Source organism: Bubalus kerabau, chromosome 11, assembly GCF_029407905.1.
Source record: "Bubalus kerabau isolate K-KA32 ecotype Philippines breed swamp buffalo chromosome 11, PCC_UOA_SB_1v2, whole genome shotgun sequence".
NCBI lineage: Eukaryota > Metazoa > Chordata > Mammalia > Artiodactyla > Bovidae > Bubalus > Bubalus kerabau.
The window spans coordinates 86,081,242-86,094,133 of record NC_073634.1 but is presented as its reverse complement, the minus strand read 5'-3'; positions in this window follow the sequence as shown (position 1 = coordinate 86,094,133).

The window sequence follows — 12,892 nt, the reverse complement described above, 5'->3', positions numbered from 1 at the left end:
AGGAATCCTCTATTCTTGAAATATCCTTTTAGTAATTTTCCATCCACTGACCCCCTTACTCTATTGGCTATATGTCCCCAGCTGTATTTGCTGTGTTAAGAGTTGAGCCCAATCCATCTCCTCTATTGAACTACCCTTATTGCGATAGTCCTGATAAAGTTGTCCCTACCATTTTTTAACTAGCTTTAGAATAATTTTTATTCTGTAACTGCATACACACACCTATAATTATTTCCATTACTAGTGGTACACATACTAACATATCAAAACAAATATGAGTTCTTATTGATATCTCTAAATCTAATCCAGCAACTCAGGGTTCATTCTAACCTTCGTCTCTCTTGCTTATCAGTATTTTCTTTCTTTAACAGTGAGAAACTCCACTCTTATTAGCTACAGTTTATGTTGTCATTGTTTAGAAACTCAGTCACTTCCAACTCTTTTGTGACCCCATGGACCATAGAACACCAGGCTCCTCCATCCATGGAATTCTCCAGGCAAGAATACTGCAGTGGGTTCCCATTTCCTTCTCTGGGGGATTTTCCTGACCCAAGGATTGAACCCACATCTCCTGCATTGGCAGGCAAATTTTTACCACTGAGCCACCAGGGAAACCATATCTGTTAAATCCTAGCAGTCATATCATTCAGAATCGCTAGCCTATATTCAGTGAGAAACAAACTTACCAATCAGAGTGCAATGTTGATCAGTAGTTCTTTTCCATCTTTATCCTTAAAACATCCATCCAAAGTTTCTTAGGTCCTTTTCCCCACCACCTCCACCAAGGTTGTGTCACATGATTGTATGCAGTTAGATTCACATTCATCACAGGTTGTATTTGATCCTATGATCCCCTGCCACTCTTTATTGGTGAAGGAAGTTCTCCACTATTCCTAAATTGCTTATAAATATTCATGATATTTATATCATGAATATGTGCTAAATTTTGCCAAATGCTTTTTTACGCCTCTACTGAGATGGCCATATAGAGTTCGTCTTCTTTAGCAGCTCAGAGGATGAGATGGCTGGATGGCATCACTGACTCAATGGGCATGAGTTGGAGTAAACTCCAGGAGTTGGTGATGGACAGGGAGGCCTGGCGTGCTGCAGTCCATGGGGTCACAGAGAATTGGACACGACTAAGCGACTGAACTGAACTGAACTGATTGAGATGGTCATATAAAGTTCATCTTCTTTAGCCTCTTAATAAGTGAATTACATTCTTCAAACTCCAAATGTGAAACCAGTGTTGAACTCTTGAGATGAGTCCCACTTGGGCATGATGTATCACCTTTTATGTACTGAAGACTTTGATTTACCAGTATTTTCTTAAGGATTGTTGCCTTATATTCATGAGACTTAGGGTGATGTTAACCTTATAAAGTGAGTTTAGACAATAAACTCCCTGGAGAGGATGTGGCAAAAAGGGAACCCTCCTACATTGTTGGTGGAAATGTGAGTTGGCACAGCTACTATGGCGAACACTATGGAGTTTCCCTAAAAACCTAGAAATAGAGCTACTGTATGACCCTGCAATCCCACTCCTGGGCATACATCCAAAGAAAAACATGATCCAAAAGGATACATGCACTCCAATATTCACTGCAGCACTGTTTACAATAACCAGACATGGAAGCAACCTAAATGTCCATTGAGGGAGGAGTGGATAAAGAAAATTGGTCTATATATACAAGGCAATATTACTCAACCATTAGAAAGAATGAAATAATACCATTTGCAGCAACATGGATGGACCTAGAGATTGTCCTACTGAGTGAAGTAAGTCAGATAGAGAAGGAGAAATACTGTATGACATCCCTTCTATGTGGAATCTAAAATGATACTAATGAACTTACTTACAAAACAAAGAGACTCACAGACTTAGAGAACAAAATTATGGCTGCCAGTGGGGTGGGACAATTAGGGAGTTTGGGATGGACATGTGCACACTGCTCTATTTGAAATGGAATAAACAACAAGGACCTGCTGTAGAGTACATGGAACTCTGCTCAATGTTATGTGGCAGCCTGGATAGGAGAGGAGTTTGGGGGAGAAAGGATACATGTATATGTACTGAGTGCCTTTGCTATTTACCTGAATCTATCACAACGTTGTTTACTGACTATACCCCAATACAAAATTTAAAAATAAATAAAGTGAGTTTATAAGTGTTCCTGTTTCTATTTACTGGAAGAATTTGTATAGAATTAATATTACTTCTTCCTTAAATGTTTGATGTCACTCACCAGCGAAACCATCTGGGCCTTCAGAATATTAATCATAGTTATTTAAAATTCCCTGTCAGATATGTCATATCTGTGTTGGGTTCTGATGATTGCTGTCTTGGGTTTTGTTTTTTTTTTTTTCTCAGAGGGAGGGGAAGTGTTGCTTTTCCTTGCCTTTTCAAACACCTCATGATTTTTTGATGAGCACATCATGAATGTGTAGGACAGGAGAGGCTGAGGTAAATAGTTTTTGTGGACATGCCTTTCCTTTGGCTGGGTCTCCAGTGTCAGGGGTTGGGCTGGGCTGAGACTTGTTGCTGTAGTTACCCTCAGCATACCATAGTCTTCAACATTCCTGTAGAGACAGCTTGCGTCTAGGGTTTACCAGGGCAGCGTCTGTTTGATTCCAAGTTCAGTCTTCCCTTTGTGACTCAGAAAGGGTCTCCTTCCATACTCTTGGGCTCTCCTGTCCCTCTCTCCCTGCTCTATTTGTCACTGAAATCTCCTTAGGGCGGTGGTGAGGATGGGAGGGGGAAGGTGCCTTCTCTGGAATCCTGATTAGGAATTGACCTCAGATTCCTAATCAGAACTGAACCTTGTACCTCATCCCTGGCTTCCTGCAGCGTGGTCCTCCAGGTGTTCCTGCCTCCTCCCTTCTGCCACTGTGGGCCTAGGATCTGATCCCTCCCTTCCCCCAGGAGGAGGCGTGGTCTTCCCCTCTCTCTTCCTTCAGTTGATGCCCTGAGTATTTAATCCCCAATGACCATGGACATGAGAGCAGCCCTTCTCCAGGGCCCCAGGTTAGAATTATTGTTCTGTAGAGGAAGTGGAGGGAGGCTGGGGCAGGGTTTCTCATCTTATCCCTCCCACGTGGCTCCTTTTTCCCTGACTCAGATCTTCTATGGGATAGATGAGGTTCATAGGGCTTATGGAAAAGGTCTGCAAGAGGATACAGACCTCTCTTTTCAGCAGCTGCAGAGACCTCTCTCCATCCCAGCAGTCCACTCCCAGCCTTCACCCACCTGTCAGTTTTTCCTCATTGGGCATCACCTGCGGCCCAGGTGAGCCCAGCATCACCTCCTCTCTCTCTGTGGGCACCGTCTCGCCTTCGATTCCCTGCAAGTTGTTCCCTCTGTGACCTCAGCTCCCCGGTGGTCTCAAAAACAGTCATGAACTTGAAATAGGCCCACTATTTTTCATCACAGGGGTGGTTACTAACACTCCTTCCAGCCCTCTATATCCTGGTGTAGAGGCTGAATTCTTATCTTTTTATGGGTAATTTTTATTTTAGTTCTTAAGGCTTCATTTGAATGAGCTAAAAACCTATCTTAACAGGAATGTCTTTATTCCAGTTTACATAAATCTTAAAACTCTTCTAAAAACTTGAAAAACTATCATTACAAATCTAACTCAGAGAAATCTCTTTTAACCACAATATGCACCTAATTATAGAATTTGAAAGGATTATCACTTAGACCCAACAAACGTAAACTCGAACAGTCCTGTTTTTCTGGGTTTTTTTTTGTTTTTTTTTTTTAAGACTCCAGAGGCAATTAAAATGAGAATAATTTGAAATTGGAGAAAGCTTCCTTTTTGGGATAACAGAAAGTGGCTGCTGCTGTGTGGAAATGGAGAAAGCATTCTATTTTCATTTTATTTATTTTATTTTTGCCACTTTAATACTGACAGTGGTTTTATTTTTAGTTCACTTTAATTAGTGGTGCAGAAGAAGAGTCAGAGTCATTCCAAGGCAGGAAAAAGGAGTTATTCTAGGCAACTCAATACTAACGATAACCTAGAAAGTACTGTAAGGAGATGGATTTAACTAACTCTACACTAGGGGTGTTAGGAAAGGAAGCCAAGGAGGTTACTCAGCTTTGAAGGACTGGATTGTGAGATGTTATGTGATGGAAGGAAGGAGACTTCAGTAAAGAGGTTCCAGAAAGAGCTATGGACTGGTCACAGGTAGGGGAGTGGGCTGGGGGCAGGAAGAGAAAGTTGGGTATCTATAGATGAAGTTCTGACCACTTGCTAGGACTACAGGGAGGTTCCCCCCACCTCCTAGTTTCTGAGCAGGGGAGATGCTCTAAAGCGGTGAATTTCTCAAGCAAGATGGACTGAAGCAGGGGCTCACATGGGGGTGGTGGAGTCCAAGGGAAAGCACTCAGGAACTCCCCAGGGTGCTACAGTAGAAGAGAGAAAGAGTTCAGCTATATGCTGAAGGTAGAATAGAAAGGATTGTTTTACTGCCTGAACACAGTGAACAAGGAGAAAGGATGGCCCAGGTTCTGAGTCTCAGCCTCACCATAGCAAAGGCAGGTGCGGCAGACCAGGCAGTGGGTGCATGTGACACAGACCTGGCTGCCATCCTAGCTCTGTGACTTCCTGGCTGTGTGACTTCAGGTAAGTTACCTAACCTTTCTGGCCTGGATTCCAAGTGGTAACACTGGGAAACTGATCTCAAAGCATTTGTACCATCTAAATTAGAAAACTTACGTAAGACACTAGCATGTACCTGGCTTGTAGGAGGCAGTCAATAGCTGTGCATCATTTTTTTAATTTTGTATCCAGCATATGGCTACCAGAAACTTATCTGTGCCAGGACTCTGCCAGCAGTGAGGACACAGCAGGCAGAAAAACAGACATTGTCTCTGTCCTTTTGGACCTCGAAAGCACCAAGAACTAGGTGTGGGTAATGGGCCCTAGATTCAGGAAAGGATCAAACTGGTACCCAGAATGAAGCACTCCCTGCAGCCGGGAGAGGATGGCTGAGGAGGGGAGAGGACAAAGCAGGCCATCTGGGCATTTCTGTATTGGGTCCATCCGAGCCTGAGGCTCTCTCCCTGCCCTCAAAGCACAGAGCACGTGAGCCTTTTCTCTCCATCCTCATCACAGCACCCATCTTCTCCATCAGCCCAGCCTCCGCCTTCTCTCAAGCCTAGAAGTGCTAAAGGGCAGTGGAATTCTAGCGGGAGGAAACAGATGGCTTCAGACTCTGCCAGGTGCTGAGTCCCTCTGGCTCCCTCCTCTTTCCCCTCAATGACCACCTCTGTCCTACATCAAGCGCTGACTTCTGGCCAGTTCCAGGTCAGACTGCAGGCAACCCAGCTCAAGGAGGAGAAATCATTACCAAGTCACCAGGCTCCAGGTCCCCTGACCTGGGACTGACCTCAACAATCCAGCTCCCTCCTCCTTCCTGAGACCACAGCAGGTCCCTGCCCACTTTGATCAATAGACATCCTGAGTTATGCACGGCTAAGGTGCGGTCCACAGGTTAGGGGTTGATCAAACAAGACACTGTTCCCCTCCTCAGCGAACTCTGCCTGGACAATTATGCGCGATTATAAGACCCCAAGATGAGTGTGTGACAGAGAGAAGGGAGTGCTGAGGGGACACCAAGGAGAGGCTCCCAATGCAGCCAGGAGCAGGGAAAGGAGCTGGCTTAGCTGATCACATCACCAGAGGTGATGTCTTAGCTAAATCCCTGAGGAAAGGTAGGATTCAGTCAGGTGAAGGACTTTGTGGGAGGGAAAGAAGCCAGAAGCAAAGAGTGGATGTGATGTTTAAGGAATTGTAAACTGTTCAGACTTGGAGGAGGGCATGGCAACCCACTCCAGTATTCATGACTGGAGAAACCCATGGACAGAGGAGCCTGGTGGACTATGGTCCATGGGGTCACGAAGAGTTGACACGACTGAAATGACTGAGCATACATACATGCAAACTGTTCAGAAGGGCTTCCCTGGTGGCTCAGCGGTAAAGAATCCAACTGCTAATGCAGGAGACCCAGGTTCAATCTCTGGGTCGGGAAGATGCCCTGGCAGAGGAAATGGCAACCCAGTCCAGTATTTCTTGCTTGAAAAATCCCATGGATAGAGGACCTGGAGGGCTGCAGTCCACGGGGTTGCAGAGTCAGTCATGACTTAGCCACTAAACAGCAATAATAAACTGTTCAGAATGGCTGAAACTTTCTTCAAACCCAGTCCACTGCCTCATGTGCCAGTTCCATCCAGGGCTCCAAGCCTGCAACTGCAGCCTTGTCACCTGCATCGCCCTTCCCAGATGCCAGTCACCTGCCCACCCAGAGCTCAGATGTCACGTGCGCTCAGACTCCCCAGGGCCACGGTACAGCCCCCTGCAGCACCACTCTCTCCTCCTGCCAGGCCCTCCTCCAGATCCCCACTTGCCCGGGCTGCCCCATTCCCCATGATTCATCATGGTCCTCTCTGGGCCTTGCCTTGGGACCCCCTGGCATCTCCTGAGGCAGGATCTGCCCTGTGACTGAGCCGATGCTCAGCCAATCAAACCCTGTGGGCGTGGCCCCTCTGAGCTCCACCCAGGGGAGGAGGGGGTTTGCAGCTGAGGCAATGCTCAGCCAATCAAACCCCATGGGCGTGGCCCTTCTGAGCTCCACCCAGGGGAGGAGGGGTTTGCGGGAGCAAAGGGGACTTCCTGGGGGGCCTGGAAACTGAGCTTCCTCCCAGCTTGTCAGCTGCCCTGCAGGCGTGTGAATCTAAAACAAGAACCCTGAGGCAATTTTCTCTCTGAAATGGTGCTGAATTTCCAACCAAGGGGGCCTGCGGCTGGTGGAGAGCTTGAAGAGAGCCCTGGATGCCCCTCCAGAACTGCTGTCAGGAGATGAAGATAAGCGTCCTCCGCCTGTGACAGGGACCACAAGTCTGGCCACACTCTGAGCCAGGTGGGGCGCGGCACTTGTAAACAAGCCAGGGCCAGGGTCACCAGCAGACGCCCAGGGAGTTGACAGAGGCAGACAAGAGCTGCCCAAAGCTTTTGTCCATGTGTGCCTGTCAAGTCTGAGGAGCTGGGGTTGCAGGCTCTCTGTTTTTGGCAGCTGGCCCCGCCCAGCCTGGAACCATGGAGCTGGAGGCCTTAGGCATCCTGGCCTGAAGCTCTGAGACCTGGATTTTAGCCCCAGCTGCAATTCTCATCCACACGTGGCCTCAGGCCAGTTCTTACCTCAGTTGTAATTGGCCACCTGATGAGAAGAGCCAACTCATTGGAAAAGACCCTGATGCTGGGAAAGATTGAGGGCAGGAGGAAAAGGGGATGACAGAGGATGAGATGGTTGGGTAGCATCACTGACTCAATGAACATGAGTTTGAGCAAACTCCAGGAGATGGTGAAGGACAGGGAAGCCTGGCGTGCTACAATCCAGGAGCTCACAAAGTGTCAGACACGACTGAGCAACTGAACAACAGTTGTCTGAACTATTCAAAACTCCAGCTGTCTTCCACACATTTGGTTTTTGTGACTTGCTTCCCATCTCATTCAAGTCACTGCAGTTCAATAGTGCAGCCCCAGACACCATCCCCAAGAGTCCCCTTTAAAACAGAGAGCAGTGTCCTTCTAACTCTCATTATATTTTATACATGTGCATGCTCAATTGTTCAGTTGTGTCTGACTCTTTGTGATCCCATGGATTGTCGCCCACCAGGCTCCATGGGATTCTCCAGGCAAGAATACTGTAGTGGGTTGCCATTTCCTTCTCCAGGGGATCTTCCTGACCTGGGAATCCAACCGGAGTCTCCCGCATTGTAGGCAGTCTCCTGCACTGCAGGCAGATTTTTTTTTTATCACTGAGCCACCAGATAAGCAATTTTATACATACTTCTTTAATTAAAAAAAAAAAAAAAGTTTTTTTAAAACTAGAATCTCTGCAGTAGGTCCACAATCTTTGACCTATTGGGCCTGCAAAATTCAAAGTTTTCCTATTTTAGAAATGGACAGAGGGCATGTGACACCCACTTGGTCTCCAGCAGCACTCAAGCACCCCACCATCAATCTGCGGCAGTTCTACAGCAGAGCATGCAAATATGGGGATGCACAGGAAATGGGATAAAGATAACTCTGCTCAGCTCAGAAAAACAAATCAAGATGAGAAGGGTTTGTGCAAACGCAGCTGCTGGCACATAGCTGCTGGTCAGACCCCAGCCCAGAGAGATGTCTGGAATCTGGGTTCCATTATGGTTGCCACCTTGACTGTTTGTACCCAGATAAGTTCTCTAACCTGAGCTTCAGTTCCTGAGTCGATAAACAGAGATCATGATGTGAACACAGGCTCTTAAAGATGTAATGAGAAAAAAGATGAACAAAGGAGGTAGTTGTTGTTGTTCAGTCCTTTAGTCATGTCTGACTTTGCAACCCCATGAACTACAGCATGCCAGGCTTCCCTGTCCTTCACCATCTCCCGGAGGCTGCTCAAACTCCTGTCCATTGAGTCATTGATGCCATCCAACCATCTCATCCTCTGCCATCCTCTGCTCCTCCTGCCTTCAATCTTTCCCAGCATCAGGGTCTTTTCTAATGAGTCAGCTCATTGCATCAGGCGACCAAAGGAGGTAGGGGGTGATGGAAATCTAAGGAAGTGGGAGCGGGGTCCTCTGAGTCTAATGGTCAGAGTCTCCTTGTCTGAATTACCCTCTCCCCACTAAACCCCTGTATTGAGCTTTTTTTTTTTTTTTATATTTCCAGTACCTAGCAGAGAGTCTTGCAAATAATAGGTCTCAATGAATGTTTGTTGAATGAATGAGAGAATGAATTATTGGAGATGCACTCAGCAGTCAGTTGGTGCCTGAACAATAAACACATCCTCCATCGTCCTGTGCCCCTATGACAGTGGCCTCTTCTTCAGCTATCTGTTCTCCAAGCAGCCACCCTTGGCCAGTCACAACCACTGTGACAACAGCTGCAGAACCACTCACTCATCAGTGAGCGACTCAAACAGAACTGCGTGAAGGGAGCCTGGGCAGGTGCACTGTGCACAGAATTTACAGTCACTCTGGGGTTTCACGGAGGTGCAAGAGAAGGAGGCCAGCGAGCTGTCCGGAGCACAGGGTTCTGAGTTGGACATGCCTGGTTGTGATTTCCAACTTTGTTGCTTCCCATCTGTGGTCCTGAGGCAAGAGACCTCACCTTCCAAGGCCCTTGGTTTCCTTTTTAATTCAAATAATAAGAAAACCTGTCTCCAAGAGTTGATGATCATGTCAAAAGCACAAAACAAGAAGCCAGAAGCAGCTGTTATGGTTTTACACTGCAGATTACTGCACTTTAGAGCAAGATGCAATCTCCTACCATCACCATGATTAGGTTAATTGCGTTAATGTATATTGCAATTAAAGCACCTATATTTGTCTTGGGCATTTTATCACCTATCACTTGATATCATCCTGAATGTCACCATGGGACTTTGATCAAGACAGTGATTGATGGATGGCAGACACAAATTAAGGAGTGATCAGATTTTTTTTTTATCCTCCTCACCTTTTTCTAAAGTGTTGTTTTCCTACCCTCTCGGAATATTCAAACCCTACGTACTTTCCCAAGGGCCAGTTAAAATGAGGCCTTTCCCATGAATACTTTCTTTCTTGTTCCCCAGCCATAAATGCTCTCTTTTCCCCTGTAAGGTCCTATCCACAGGGACAGTGGACTTATGTCTCCCTTCTTGATTGTGAACATCTAGTCAGCAGAGGCCAGGTCTGACTCACCTTTATCCCTCTAGTGTTCAGCACAGAGACCAGTACTTAACATATGCCTACCCACTGAGTGATCCCATCAATAAAGTGATGAGGAAAAAGAAGCCTGCCAGGTAATGAGCAGCAAAAGCAAGCAATAAATACAGCACCTCTCTTTCCAATGGGACGTTTATGTACCCAGACCATACCTGTATGTTTGTCTTGATGACAGTGGTTTTCGGGTTGAAGCATGATACCTCAGGAGGTACTAGACACACCACAGTAGAGGCTGGCATCGTGGTAGCTCTCATCCCCCTCCTCCCCTCTCCCAGCCCTCCTTCTCCCATCATACATAAAAGCGAGGTGCCTCTTGCCCATCTGAAGTCTCTCTATGCTGAGCTGCCTCTGGAGCACAAAGCAAAGAGATGCTGCAACTCTCAGGAGCCTCCTTGAATCCTGGCACTGTGATCCACTCACAGTGTGAACCACTCTGATCCACCTCACAAACCCATAACTTCCAATAAATCTTATTTTTTGAGTTAATAAGTAGACAAATTTGCTATATATATACACATATAAAAATGTATACATACTGATAAATTGCATATTAAAAATACCTGTAATAGGAATCCAATACAGAAAAGAAATGTTAACATTTAAAAGCTATAATAACTAAGGGAAAGTACAAACTATATTGCAGATTATGTACATATTTTTGTTGCAGGGATGTATGAAAGAATGATTAATAGAAGACTTTTAAGTATAAAACTATATTAGGTTAATTTAAAAATTTGAAAGGGAAGAGAAATGGAAATATAACATCAAGGAAAAGAAGGAACATGTAAACTTGCAACTGTTATGAAACAGTTTATTCATGTATTTTTTTAAAGTGAATAATGGTAAGTATAAAATCACTATGGTTTTTACATTCCATTAAATACATTATAAGAAGGGATGCAATGCTTTTATTATAAAATGTCAATATTTTACAGGAAGCCAGAAATTATGTCATTTGCAGCTCTTTATATGTATGATTAAAATGTTTAGAAATCTATATTGATTTTAAAATTACTTTAGGAGTATGCCATGTTCATCTTACCTAAACTTATACATTTTAATAAACAAATGACCTGTTGAAATTTGAGAAAGCAAAGGTGAAATAAGAAAAATACTAACTGCTACAGAACTGAATGTGTCCTTCCCAAAATTCATATGTTGAAACCTAATCCCCATTTTAAAGATTAATTTTTTACATTTCTTTCATATGTGTTGAGTTTGTGAATCTTGAACTATAAAGTTTTCATTTTCTTAGTCTTTCTGAAGATGGAGAATATTGACCAAAAAATTAAAAATTTATATTCAAAATTTTCTAAATGAAATAAATGTAAAAGAGATTTAAATAGTCAACGTTTCAAATAATGATCTTATAAGTTTACAGTATCCTTGCTTCTGACATTGTTAAAGCTTAAAACATTGCTAAAATTATGCTGCTAGGGGTGACCCTCTTCCAGAGCCTCTCAATAGATATTGCTAGGGAATGTGTGTACCTGTGTGTAGATGGATGTGTGCATGTGTGTGTATACAAAAACATATACTACACAGAGGTGTAACTATTTTATTTTTATCCGTAGCTACAAATATTCTCAATGAACATGAATTTGAGCAAACTCCTAAAGAGAGTGAAAGACAGGGAGGCCTGGCATGCTGCAGTCCATGGTTTGCTAAGAATCTGAAATGATTTAGTGACTGAACAACATAAACATCCTACGTGGGCTTCCCTGGTGGCCCAGTGGTAGAGAATCTGCCTACTAATAGGCAGTATATGTGGGTTCAATCCCTGGATTGGGAAGATCCCCTGGAGAAGGAAATGGCTACCCACTCCAGTATTCTTGCCTGGAGAAGCCCATGGAGAGAGGAGCCTGTTGGGCTTCAATCCATGGGATCACAAAAGAGTCAGACACAACTTAGTGACTAAAACAATAACATAAATGTTCTACATAGTAGCAGTGAGCACCACTAGCACCAAAACTTGTTTTGCAAATACTGTTCCTATTAAAAGAAACACATTGCAAGCATAAGACGCTTGAAGAAATTGGCCTCAGAACACAGTATCATCTCCATCATATTCCTGCTAAAGATACATGATTTAATCATGAGGAAACATTCAGTTCAGTTCAGTAACTCAGTCGTGTCTGACTCTTTGCAATCCCAGGGACTGCAGCATGCCAGGCTTCCCTGTCCATCACCAACTCCTGGAGCTTGCTCAAACTCATGTCCATCGAGTTGGTGATGCCATCCAACCATCTCCTCCTCTGTCATCCCCTTCTCCTCCTGCCTTCAATCTTTCCCAGCATCAAGGTCTTTTCCAATGAGTCAGTTTTTCGCATCAGGTGGCCAAAGTATTGGAGTTTGTAAGGAGGAAACATTAGACAAACCTAAATCCTGGGACAGTCAATAAAATAACTGGCCTGAAACCTTCAAAAGTTTCAAGGTGATTAGAATCAATAAAAATGGAGGAATCCTTCCAGACCCAAGGACACCAAGGAGACAGACAAATAGACACATCAAGCAACTCTAAATGCATTTGCCCTAAAAGATATCACTGGGGCAATTGGCAAAACTCAAATGTGTTCGAGGATTGACAAGAGAACAAAGCATTGATGCTAATTTCATGATTCTGTTCATAGATTGTGTTTCTGTGGAAGGTTTTCCCTGTCTGCAGGAAACACACACTAAAGCAATCCAGTGTGCTGGGCCAGCAGGCACGCAACCTACTCTCAGATGGTCCAGGGAAACAGAAGTGTTTTGCACTGTACTCATAACTTTCCTGTACATTCAAGACAGAGTTGAAGATTTTTTTCATTAAAATAAAAAGGAAATATGGGTTCTTAGTAGACTCCATTTCCTCATCTGCACAATGAAAGTGTTGGTCTTGGGGAGGCTTATTGAGAGAATAATGTGCATGCATGTAGCCTGGAAGACACTTAGCAGACCGAAGATGCTAACTATGGAGCACATGGAGAAACAGAGCTGGTTGGTGAAGCCACAGGGGAGCTGGGTGAGCCAAGGGCGAGAAGGAACATCTGGCATCTGAGAAACAGCCAACCTGTCCAGGCTTGTCTGTTTCCTTTTGTTTTCCAGGACAGAGTAAATTGCACAGAATGGGACCAGGCTCTCATTTTTCCTTCTTGGTCG